This window comes from Pan troglodytes, chromosome 16 (genome assembly GCF_028858775.2).
Source record: "Pan troglodytes isolate AG18354 chromosome 16, NHGRI_mPanTro3-v2.0_pri, whole genome shotgun sequence".
NCBI lineage: Eukaryota > Metazoa > Chordata > Mammalia > Primates > Hominidae > Pan > Pan troglodytes.
The window spans coordinates 67,140,016-67,153,208 of record NC_072414.2 but is presented as its reverse complement, the minus strand read 5'-3'; the positions used below and the strand labels follow the sequence as shown (position 1 = coordinate 67,153,208).

The 13,193-nt window shown below is 51.7% G+C and overlaps 1 pseudogene; it reads left to right on the top strand.

Moving 5' to 3' along the window:
• The first annotated feature begins 6,061 nt into the window (after positions 1-6,061).
• On the top strand, positions 6,062-6,484 carry LOC100615852 (large ribosomal subunit protein eL42-like; annotated as a pseudogene).
• The last annotated feature ends 6,709 nt before the right edge of the window (positions 6,485-13,193 follow it).

Sequence of the window (13,193 nt, the reverse complement as noted above, 5' to 3'; positions counted from 1 at the left end):
AGCAGGCCAAGGTCCAAAAGAGCCAGGCGTGGGGTGAGCCCCAGAACCCGCCAAGGTGACCCGGCTCAGTGGTGTCACTCTGTTCTTGCAGGCCATCTCCAAGACCACCCAGTGCCACGTCTGCTGGCTGCAGCAGGCCTGGAATCCTCAGGACAGGCTGTGGGCCTCCCTCCGGCTCGAGTCACTCCCCAGAGCAGAACGTTCTGCCCCCAAGTTCTTGATGAACCCCTCCAAACAAGCAGTGGCTTCAGAACACCAATCTTTTCCCAGAGAGAAACCCAGGGTCAGGAGAGATATGGAGAAGACCAGAACGCATTTCAAAGAGCTGATCATTGCTAATAAATCAACAATTCCTGAACAAACACAGCCCACCCTGCACCAGCTCTGGGGTCCCTCCAGACCCTATTCCGCAGCCCCCTCTGCTCCAGCAGTCCCCACCTCCTGTCAACCAGGTCATCTGTAGCTCAGGCTCCAATGAGTTTAGTAATTAGCACCTCATTGGGCCTGTCTGCCTGTGAACAGCTCCCCTGGGGAGGGTTTCAGGAGGTCTCCATGACCTCAGGGCCCAGAGCTCAGGCAAGTCCAGGCTGGCAAGGCCCCAGGTGGCCTCCCTGCACCCCAGCATAGGGCAGGGGAACCAAAGAATCCCCCAGGGAATTGGGTAAGGGGCAGGGAGAAGAGGGTCCACACCCAGAACAAGCCTTCTCCAGCACTTCCGGGGCCCCTGTGTCAGCTCCACACACACCTTCCTCAGCCATCTCTGTCTAGTCAGTGTGCCCTGGCTGGCTGGGGAAGCCAGGAGGATGCCAAAATCCAGCTGAGGTCAGGTCAGTAAGGGAAAGTCTCCATGGGTGGCTTTGGCACAGCCAGGGATTTAGAAAGAAGCTTGGCTTATCCCTTCAGGCCTCCATCCGGGGCCTCCTGGCTCTCTCGGGCATCACCCCCTGATGACCCCTCAGTCCCTGGCATCCATCTTTCACCTGACAGTCCCTCAGCTCTTGAAGAGAGTAGAATGCCCCCCAGCCCAGCCCACGGTCAGGCTGCAAGTGGCCGGACTATGGGCTCTGGCTAGAAAGGCTGCCAGAGCTGAGAGTGGGGAGTAGGGGACAGCCTATGTGGTGGGGTCAGAGAGAGCCTCCAGCCAAGAAAGGAAAGGAGAGGTGAGGTGCTGCCAGGGGACGTGTGGGCACCGTGTCACAGTGGAGTGGCTCAGGAGTAAGGGGAGGTCAAGGCTTCCTCTTGCTGAGCTCAGATTCCCCATCTTTAACATTGGAACAAGAATGGTCACAGCCCCCAGCTTCCGGAGATGATGGCAAGAGGTGGGTAGTGTGGTGAGCAATGGAGCAACGTGGTGGGAAGCCAGCAGCGGTGGCACAGGGCAGAAGGTGAGCATTCCAGGGAAGCCCCCTGTTGTCTCCCTCCCTGACATAGAGCAGCACTGGCCAGGGAGAGGGGTCTTGATGGGGGGTGGGAGTCCATAGTGTATAACTCGGGCTTGGTGAAGGGAACACAGGTCAGGCCCAGGGAACCAGTGTGAACGGTGCAGGTGAGAGGTGCAGGTTACCCAGACAGGCCAGAAGTCAGCCTTGACCTCAGCCCCCAGACTGAGAGGTGTCCTTGGGCTGACCCTGAGCCGAGGCCAGGCATGAAATTAGAACCCCAGCAGCAGGAGCCAGGCAAATGCCCTGCAGCTGTGGAGGAGGCTTGGCTGCAGCAGCATTTGACCCCAGAATGGGCCTCCAGCTCCTTCCAGAAAAGTCCCACTGCTGGGAAACTGCTGCATCACTTTCCTGGTGCTGACACCCCCTGTTAGTGTCTCTTTGCTTGGATTAGTATTGCCTTCTTAGGGATACTCTGGTGACAAAACCAGCACCAGCCACCTAATCCAGGCCCAGATCCCAACTTGCCACTCTTGGCTGTGGGACTTGAAGCAAGCTTCTTAACCTCTCTGAGCTCCAGGGTCTTTGACTGTGGGATGATGAATTGTGCCCCCGGGTTTGTGGTAGGGTCAGGTGCCCAGTGTTCTAATGCCACTGGATCAGTCCCGGCAGGCAGTGAGCCTCAGTGAACCCGTGTTCCTCCTTCCTCAGGCCAATTCCTAGGAAGCAGGCAGGACTCTGAGAAGATGTGGTGCTGAGACCAGCTTGGTCGTGGAGACCCTAACCCAGCAGCGCTAGAGGAATTAAAGACTCACACACAAAAATATAGAGTGCAGAGTGGGAAATCAGGGGACTCACAGCCTTCAGAGCTGAGAGCCATGAACAGAGATTTACCCACATATTTATTGACAGCAAGCGAGTGATAAGCATTGTTTCTATAGATTATAGATTAACTAAAAGTATCCCATATGGGAAACAAAGGGATGGGCTGTAACAAAGGGATGGGTCTAGCTAGTTATCTGCAGCAGGAGCGTGTCCTTAAGGCACAGATCGCTCATGCTATTGTTTGTGGTTCAGTAATGCCTTAAGCGGTTTTCCGCTCTGGGTGGGCCAGGTATTCCTTGCCCTCATTCCGGTAAAACAATAACCTTCAACATGGGCATCGTGGCTGTCATGAGCATGTCACAGTGCTGCAGATATTTTGTTTATGGCCAGTTTTGGGGCCTGTTTATGGCCAGATTTGGGGGCCTGTTCCCAACAACATGGGGCTGAAGTCTGCTTTCCCTTCTCTAGGAAGAAGTTCTGTGAAGGCCAGAGAGCCAAAACCACCTCCTCAGTCTGCCATTTTTCCACAGGCTTGTGAAAGGAACTGGATCATCTGTTTAGGGCTTCTAAAAGTTATTAGGGGCCAGGTGCAGTGGCTCACACCTATAATCCTAGCACTTTGGGAGACCAAACCTAGAGGATTGCTCAGGCCCAGGAGTTTGAGACCAGCCTGGGTAACATAATGTGACCTTCTCTATACCAAAAAAAGAAAGAAAGAAAAAAAAGCCAGGGGTGATGATGCACACCTGTAGTTCCAGCTACTCAGGAGGCTGAGGTGGGAGGATTGCTTGAGCCCAGCCCAGGAGGTCGGGGTTTCAGTGAGCTGTGATTGCGCCACTGCACCCCAGCCTGGGAGACAGAGCAAGACCTTGTCTCAAAAACAAAAACAAAACAAACAAAACAACAAGAACAAAAATAACAGTTACTAGGCTCTGAGGAAGGTTGCCTTTGGAGACTGAGTCACAGAACTTGACCTCTTAATTACTGAACTTTTGTTATAAATTAATTTCCTTCCTTGTTCCTGGCTTAGACCAGATGGCCCTAAGATAGAAGACCTCTTGACTGAGATGAAAGACCCCTTAACTATTACATCCTTATGTGGAATGTCAAATATACTTTTCCCAAAAAAGAAACACTGCCTTTAACCAATCAATTGCTGTAACTATGTATGAAAAATGATGTAATCCTGTTTACATCCTTGCCTATATAAATGATCCTCAAATCTCTCTACTTCAGAGCACCTTGGACCCCATTTTTTTGGAGACTGTGCCTTCCTCAAACTTTGCACTCCAATAAACTCAGTATTTAATCATATTGCCTGAATCTCATCATTCAGGTTGACAGGCTCAATGCAGAGTGGGCAGGGGATAAACAGTCATTCCAGTAAAGCCCTCTGCTTTCAAGCCTCCCACCCCCATCCCAAGCTCTGCCCAGCCCAGACTAGCCCATCTTCATCCCAATCCCAGCCCATTCTAATCCCAGCTCCCAGGCCCAGTTCTGTCCCCATTCCTAAGTCTGGGGCAGTAGCCAGGGACCACAACAGGACACTCCTAATGGGGACAAAAGGCCTGGAAAGGGGTTGTTCAAATTTTTTTTTTTTTTTTTTGAGAGAGAGTCTCACTCTGTCTCCCATCTTGGAGTGCAGTGGTGAGATCTCGGCTCACTGCAACCTTTGTCTCCCAGGTTCAAGCAATTCTCCTGTCTCAGCCTCCCAAGTAGCTGCCCGGCTAATTTTTTTGTATTTTTAGTAGAGACAGGGTTTCACCATATTGGTCAGGCTTGCCTCGAACTCCTGATCTCAGGTGATCCACCCGCCTCTGCCTCCCAAAGTACTGGGATTACAGGTGTGAGCCACTGTGTCCAGCTGGGGTTGTTCAGTTAAAAGGAAGGGACACAGAAACCTCCACAGCTCCCCATCTGTAACAGGCAATCGGAGGGGTGACTGCAGGCCCTGCAGCCCCTGCACAGACCTCCTTGCCCATGATGTTTCTTCTGAGCAGAACCTTCCAGAGGCCCACAGGGCCTTCCTGTGACCCACACCCCCAGCGCCGTGTGCTGACATCTGACTGCAGCCAGTGGGAGGGCAGGAGTGGCAGCCTAGCCCCACCTGGTATCATGGTCCCTGTTTGTTTCCAGAAGGTGCAGCATGCAACTCCTGAAGGCAAGAGGCCTGCGAAGGCATTCAGGGCAAGTTGAGAGACTGCGCCCACTGCTCGGCCAGGCTGTGGGGCTGAGGGTGGTGGTAGGGAATGCTGACAAACCCAAGAAGTAGATCTGGGTTCAGACAAGAAAGGCCTGCTCAGGATCCCTGGGGCCCAGCCGACCAGAACCACATCTGCGCTTATGAACAGCCTCTTTATTTCTCAGCCAGGGCCTACTGAAGGCTGAGCCACCTCTCATCCACTCCTGCAAGCCCTCTGGCCCCCAGTGCACCAATGGATTTGAGGGGCTCCATGACTGGCTGGCCCTGTGCTGCAGGTTCAGTGGGGTAGAGTGCTATCCCAGCTCCCAGTGCTGTGGCTGGGAGTCAGTCCCTGGGGAGCCGGGACTCTGTCACTATGACCTGATGTGATTCCACCAGGGAGCTGGGCTCTCCACCCCATGACAAATTGATACAGGCCTCACAGAACAGAAGAGGGGCCCAACCTGTACTTGTGAATGTGCTCCTGAGGCTGGGAGGGTAGGGTGGAGTAGAAGGCAGGGGACCCTCACTCTATGCTGAAGGGACTGGGGGCTGAGATTGGTGCCCTGTCTTCCTGGGTTCAAATCCTGCTTCTGCTACTTCTTAGCTGTGCTGCCATAGGCAAGTCACTTCATCTCTCTGGGGCTCAGTTTACACAGATATAAAAAATGAGGGCCAGGCACGGTGGCTCACCCCTGTAATCCTAGCACTTTGGGAGGCCGAGGCAGGCAGATCAGGCGAGGTCAGGAGATGGAGACCATCCTGGCTAACACAGTGAAACCCCGTCTCTACTAAAAATACAAAAAATTAGCCGGGTGTGTTGGCTCGCGCCTGTAGTCCCAGCTACTTGGTAGGCTGAGGCAGGAGAATGGCGTGAACTCGGGAGGCAGAGCTTGTGGAGAGCCAAGATTGCACTACTGCACTCCAGCCTGGGCGACAGAGCAAGACTCCGTCTCAAAAAAAAAAAGAAAAAGGATAAGGCCAGGCAAGATGGCTTTCGCCTGTAATCCTAGCACTTTGGGAGGTCGAGGTGGAAGGATTGCTTGAGCCTAGGAGTTCAAGGCCAGCCTAGGCAACATAGCAAGACCCCCATCTCCCCCTGGCAAAAAAAAAAAAAAAAAAAAATTAACTGGGCATGGTAGTGGCATGTGCCTGTGGTCCCAGCTCAGGAGACTGAGATGGGAGGATCATTGAGCCCAGGAAGTCAAGGCTGCAGTGAGCCATGATCACACCACTGTACTCCAGCTAGGGCAACAGAGCAAGACACTGTCTCAAAAAAAAAAAAAAATGAGGATGGCCGGGCGTGGTGGCTCACACCTGTAATCCTAGCACTTTGGGAGGCCAAGGTGGGTGGATTACCTGAGGTAGGAGTTCGAGACCAGCCTGGCCAACATGGAGTGCCCGTCTCTACTAAAAATATAAAACTTAGCAGGGCATGATGGTGCGTGCCTGTAGTCCCAGCTACTCTGGAGGCTAAGGCAGGAGAATCATTTGAAGCCAGGAGGTGGAGGTTGCAGTGAGCTGAGATTGTGCCACTGCACTCAAGCCTGGGTAACAGAGGGAGACTGTCTCAAAAAAAAAAAAAAAAAAAAAAAGAGGGCCCTTTCCTGTTAGGGGAGAGCTGTGCAAGGTAAGGGTCTCAGACGCCGTTTCTTGTTTTCATCATATAGACAGAACAGCCGTGCTGCAAAGATGGTCAATGTACCTAAGACCTGAAGAGCCTTCTGTAAGAAGTGTGGCAAGCATCAGCCTCACAAAGTGACACAGTATAAGAAGAGCAAGGATTCCTTGTATGCCCAGGGAAAGAGGTGCTATGATCGGAAGCAGAGTAGCCATGGTGGGCAGACAAAGCCAATTTTCTGGAAGAAGGCTAAGACCACAAAGAAGGTTGTGCTAAGGCTGGAATGTGTTGAGCCTAACTGCAGATCCAAGAGGATGCTGGCCATTAAGAGATGCAAGCATTTTGAACTGGAAGGAGATAAGAGAAAGGGCCAAGTGATCCAGTTCTAAACTTTGGGAAATTTTTCTTTTGATTTGAAGAGAAAATGCTGAAGCCATAGAAAAATTACCTGTAGGAAAATAAATACAGTGATATTCTTTAAAAAAAAAAATGAGGATAACCATTAACCACATCAAGGGATAATCAGGCAGATCAACTGACTGTGAATATGAAGAACCCAGTGTAGAATGGGCACAGCAATGCCCAGTGCTTCTGGAGAAAGTAAGCCTAAGGGGTGGGGAAGGATCCCAGCTGGTCCGTGCAGCCTGGAATACACATGCGTGTTGGGGACTGTCTGGCCTGGAACAACCAAGAAAGCCCCCCAGAGTATAGGCCTGCCTGGGGCATTCACTGCCCCTCCCAGCCACCCCAAGCCTGAAGGCTTCACGGCTCCTACCCCTCCCCATTGCCTGTCCAACCCTCCTGCCCACCCCCAATGCCAGTGGACAAGTCTAGGGCTATTGACTGGGATCCCAATGCCATGCCCCAAATGGAGACTTCCTGGCCCAGCAGGACTCACAGGAGCTTAGAGGACCAAGGAGAAAAAACTGTTGCACTCATGTACACATGCACATGCGAACACATGCATGCACACACACAGAGGGACACAGAACCAGCCAGGCACACACGTGCAACCATGGCCGGCAACCAACCTTCCCTCCCTCCCTCCCTCCCTCCCCACTTCCTTCTTTCCCTCCCTCCCCCTTTCCTTCCTTTCTTACTTCCCTCCCTCCCCTCCCCCTCTTCCTCCCTTCCCCTCCCCCTCTCCCTCCCTCCCTTCCCTCCTTCCCCCGCCCTTTCTCCATCTCCCCCTCAGTCCCTCCTCCCACTTCCTTCCCTACCTTCTCTTCTACCCCCTCCCCCATCCCCACTCCCTTCCCTCAGACTACTCTGCCTGGCTTACTATGCCAGAGTGTGCATAACCTCTGTGGTATCCACAGGATACCTAGAAATGCCCCCAGCCTCTCCTTCTGGGTCCAGAATAAGCAGATGCCTTGGGGGTAGTATTGGGGTGGGGGTATTCAGTCACCCCTGCTCCCCTCATAGCCTCCAGTCCTGTGCCTGGCACCCACTGCTTTGGGGTTTCTATTTATACCTAGCTCTTTCACCAGACTAGCAAAGGCAAGTTTGCATCCTGGCTGCACTCCAGCCTAACTCTGTGACCTCAGGCAGGCCATTGGACATGGCTGGCCAAAGTTTTCTCATCTCTAAAATGGGGCTGTCATGCCTTTTTTTTTTCTTTAGAGACAGGGTCTCATTCTGTCACCCAGGCTGGAGGTGGTGGTGCCACCATGGCTCACTGCAGCCTTGAACTCCTGGGCTCAAGTGATCCTCCCACTTCAGCCTCCCAAGTAACTGAAACTATAGGCATTGGCCAGGCGCGGTGGCTTACGCCTGTAATCCCAGCACTTTGGGAGGCCGAGGTGGGCAGATCACGAGGTCAGGAGATCGAGACCATCCTGGCTAACATGGTGAAACCCCGTCTCTACTAAAAATACAAAAAATTAGCCAGCCGTGGTGGCGCGTGCCTGTAGTCCCAGCTACTCGGGAGGCTGAAGTGGAAGAATGGCGTGAACCCTGGAGGCAGACCTTGCAGTGAGCCAAGATCGCGCCACTGCATTCCAGCCTGGGTGACAGAGCGAGACTCCGTCTCGAAAAAAAAAAAAAGAAACTATAGGCATGTGCCACCACACCTGGCTAATTTTTAAAAATTTTTTGTAGAGACAAGGTCTCGCTCTGTTGCCCAGGCTGGTTTCAAACTCCTAGTGTCATGCCTTTCTTACTGGGTGTGGTGGGAAGATCTTGAATGAAACGCAACTAGCACGGTGCTTGTCTGCTTACTCACTCTCATCCTCCAAGGACAGAGCTGGCCTTCCTCTCTGGGGACAAGTGCCCCTGGACAGCCCCTAGGGATGGCTGAATGCACAGATAGCCCAGCTAGTTCCCCTCCCTCCTCTTTAGCCCAGAGGAGGAGGTATTGGGTGGGCTGCCCCCACTCAAAGTAGTTTCATCGCTTACTGCCTGGGACCTCACCTGCAGGGTCATCCCTGTTGGGCACCCACCTCCCTTCCACCCCATCTATCCTCTACCTGCTCAACTCCTGCATCTGCAAGGCCTGGAGGGTCTCTTGCTCCCTGCCCCCATTTTCCCATCTTTGTCCTGAACCCCACCTGCCTTCTCTTTCACAATCCCCTCTCTTGCCAGGGTGTGGCTCCCATGTGGGCCTGTGGTCCACAAGCCTACCCAGTTCCCTTCATCCCCTCTTCTGCTTTCAGGTCCCCAGCCCAGGCTGCCTCCATCCCACCCCACCAAGCTGGAAGACCAGCACAATTCAGACAGGACTTGTGTCCCAGCTACCCCTGGCCCCTCAGTTTCCTCATCTGTAATTTAAGAATAAAAATGCCGGCTGGGCGCGGTGGCTCACGCCTGTAATCCCAGCACTTTGGGAGGCTGAGGCGGGTGGATCACGAGGTCAGGAGATCAAGACCATCCTGGCTAACATGGTGAAACCCCATCTCTACTAGAAAAAAATAGAAAAAAATTAGCCGGGCGTGGTTGCGGGCGCCTGTAGTCCCAGCTACTCCGGAGGCTGAGGCAAGAGAATGGCGTGAACCCAGGAGGTAGAGGTTGCAGTGAGCCGAGATCATGCCACTGCACTCCAACCTGGGCGACAGAGCAAGACTCTGTCTCAAAAAAAAAAAAGAAAAGAATAAAAATACCATTCAGGTGCAGTGGTTCATGCCTATAATTCCAGCACTTTGGGAGACAGGAGGACTTCTTGAGCCCAGGAGTTTGAGACCAGCCCGGGCAATATAGTGAGACCCTATCTGTACAAAAATTTTAAAAATTACCTGGGTGCGGTGGCACACACCTATGGTCCCAGCTATTCAGGAGGCTGAGGTTGGAGGATCACTTGAGCCTGGGAGGTCAAGGCTGCAGTGAGCTGTGATCATGCTACTGTACTCCAGTCTAAGCGACACGGCAAGACCCTGTCTCAAAAAAACAAAAACACAACCTATAATGGTGCATTGTAGGACTAAATTAGAAAACCTATGTATCAGTCAGGTGCAGTGGTTCGTACCTATAATCTCAGCACTTTGGGAGGCCAAGGTGAGTGGATCACCTGAGGTCAGGAGATTGAGACCAGCCTGACCAACATGGTGAAACCCCCTCTCTACTAAAAATACAAAAATTAGCTGGGTGTGGTGGCAGGTGCCTGTAATCCCAACTACTCAGGAGGCTGAGGCAGGAGAATCTCTTGAATCCAGGAGGCGGAGGTTGCAGTGAGCCAAGATCATGACATTGCACCCCAGCCTGAGTGCAATGAAAAAAAGAAAAAGAAAACCTATGTATCTGGCATACAGGTCAATATAAACAACAGGAAAGGATGGATAAATAAATGAACTAGATCTGGAGTCTGCTCCCCCATTACAATGTCCCTATGAAGCCCCACTTTTAGAGGCAGGCTGGCTGGGGGAGGTCAGCCGAGGGTGGCTCAGAAAGAGGGAGGAGGCTGACTCAGGTGCCAGGATGAGGCCTTGGGAGGTCCAGCGGGGCTTTCTCTGACTCAGGAAGTCTAGAGCAGTAGCCCAGGGCCTGCCCTGTGCCTGGGACCCAAGGTCCTTAGCTTTCAGCAGAGGATCCAGGCAGGACCACTGCCAGCCCAAAGGCACCACTCTCTGCAGACAGAGCCCTGGGCCAGGACACCTGACTTGGGAGGAGAGCATGTGCTGGATTTCAGGAGCTAGATGCTACTCTGGCTGGACATCCTGTGCCTGGCAGGAATCCGGCGCCCCTAGTGACTCTGAGGATGGCAAAGGGGCTTATGTTTCTCCAGGCCAACTCCCCACTCAGCAACTTGCCCAGTGCTCATGGCCTCCAGGCCCGGTCCTCCCCAGGCTTCATGCCCCCTCACCCCTTAGCACTGACTGTCTCAGCACGGATGGTCATAAAGCAGGGTTGATGTCAGGCTTTGACCAAAGGTCAGGAGATTGAGAAGAATGACATCGCAGCTCAGCACAAGCAACGGGGACGATTAAACAGTAGCCGTCCTTGTTTGAAAACCCATCAGAGCTGTTTCCTGTGCTGCTACACCCCACTCAGGTCACAGCTTGCTGACGCCTTCTTGGGTTTCTACCCACCCCCATTCCTGTTTGAAACGCCTGTTCTTTTATTCTTATTTGTGGCAATTTAGCCCTCCTGCCCTGCCTCTGCAAATCAGATATGTCTCCATTTCGGAGCCCACTCAGGCAGCTTGCTAAACTAGGGGCAACTATCAATGCAGACTGCAACTTTCAACTACAGTTTATCTTTGAACAAGCTGCAACCATTCTTACACAGTATTCCCTTGTCCACCCACACAGACACATGGACAAAGGATGGTAGAAAGATTTATTCTTCTGGAATTTTTTTCTTCTTCCTCATGCATTTGGTCACTTTCCCATCTCATGTTTAATTTGTTAAAGCCAATCTCAGACACATTTTGGATCATGAACACCTGTCACAGGTTTATCATAAGTTGGGAACAAGTTTAGGAAAACAAAAGGGAACAAGTTTAGGAAAACAAAACACAATCGAGTCCTCCAGCATTGCGGGAAAAGCTGTGTCATGCAGTGATTTGGAGCACGGATACTGAGCCAGATGGCCTGGGTTGCAATCCTGGTTTTGCCTCTTTGTAGCTGTGTGACCTTGAGCAAGTTTACTTAACCTCTCCGTGCCTCAGCTTCTCACTTGTGAACAGCAGATAATAATAGCACTCACTTCACGGTTTTGTTGTGCCTGAAATCCAATTTAATCCAAACTACATGTATTAATTTTAATTTTAATTTTTGTAGGGGGAGTGTCTTGCTGTGTTGCCCAGGCTGGTCTTAAACTCCCAGCTTCAAAAGATCCTCCCACCTCAGCCTCCCAAGTAGCTGGGATTACAGATGCACTCAACCACACCCAGGTAAATGTTTTATGTTTTGTAGAGACAGGGTCTCATTATGTTGCCCAGGCTGGTCTCAAACTCCTGGGCTCAAGCAATTCTTCCATCCTCAGCCTCCTGAGTAGCTGGGATTACAGACGTGAGGCACCGCACCCAGCCTTAAATGAATTAATACATGTAAGATCCCGGCCAGGCACGGTGGCTCATGCCTGTAATCCCAGCACTTTGGGAGGCCGAGACGGGCAGATCACGAGGTCAGGAGATGGAGACCATCCTGGCTAACACGGTGAAACCCCCTCTCTACTAAAAATACAAAAAATTAGCCAGGCGTGGTGGCGGGCGCCTGTAGTCCCAGCTACTCGGGAGGCTGAGGCAGGACAATGGCGTGAACCTGGGAGGTGGAGCTTGCAGTGAGTCGAGATCGGGCCACTGCACTCCAGCCTGGGGGACAGAGCGAGACTCCGTCTCAAAAAAAAAAAAAAAAAAACACACACACAAAAAAGCATGTAAGATCCCCAAAGCAGTGCCTAGCACACAATAAGCATGATGTGAGTGTTGGCTGTTATGAGCAAGTTTATATAGGAGAAGGAGGAGGAATGTTAGATAAGGTTGTTTAACTATGTACAGGTCTGGTTAGCTTTACAGGGCTGTAAAGCTGTCACATTCATATCAGCTGCAGGGGTTAAACCTGGGTCACACCAACCAGGACCATCCCTCTAAATTGCCAGGTGTGGGCTGTTCATCAGAAATACCACCTACAGTTTGTTATTTTGTTTTATTTTTTCAGGGGCCTTAGGGTAGCTTACTTTCTCAGACCTCAGCCTATATCCCTGAATGATTATCAGGAAAATGTTTTAATCCAGCAAGGCCTAGGGAATGGGAGATGGCAGAGAGGATGGGAGAGCAGGGGAGCCTGTTCCACCACAGCCAGATGGTGCTTGGCAGAGCAGGAAGAGGACTCTGTGGCCACTAAGCCGGGAGGTGCTCGGCAGTGAGGCCCGGGATGCATCTTGGTCCTGGGCATGGGAACAGCACTCGGTGCAGTCATAGTTCCTGGCTGCTGGCCACACTGTCTTCTGAATCCTTGGCCCACACCGAGCTCCCTCCTTGAGTTCTCAGAGCCCTGGCCAGCCCCAGAACCCTCTGCCCAGCTTTCTGCTGGCCTGACTGTCCTGTGGAGGAGGGGAAGCAGGACTGCAGGAGGATGTGGCCAGACCAAGTTGGAAGCCAAGAGGGGCTTGGCAGCTCCCCAAGGGCTGGCACTGCGCCCCCTCCTCTTCCACTCCCCACTGCCCACGCTGCTCAGGACTCGACACAAGAGCATTCAGTTAATCTCGATGTGGTGGTGTTGCTTGGGAAAAGCCAACCCAAAGACACAAGGTCACCTGACATTTAGCAATGCTATTCAATGGAAATAAAATAGGAGCCATATGTTATCTGAAATTTTCTAGCAGACAGTAAGGAGAAACAGATGAAATCAATTTTAGCAATATATTTAAGAGAACCCAATTTATCTAATGGAACCCTGTGTTACCATTTCAATATTTAATCATATACAAAATTATTAAGATATTTCACATTCTTTTGTTTCATGCTAAGTCTCCTAAATCCTGTGTATATGTTACACTTACCGCCCATATCAATGTGTACTAGCCCCTGCAGGAGAGGAAAAAACTTTTCCTCTACACTCTCTTGTTCTGTGATTGCAGCTTTCGAATTAAACTGACAAAAGACAGATTAACAGGAGAAGAAGTTTATTATGTCTGCATACCGTACCAACAAAGGACGTAGCTGGCTGGTTACATAGAGTTGAAGGCTTATATACCTAACTTAGTAGGGCAAAGGGAGGGGAAAGAAAGGGCTTCTGTGGGAAAAACAAAT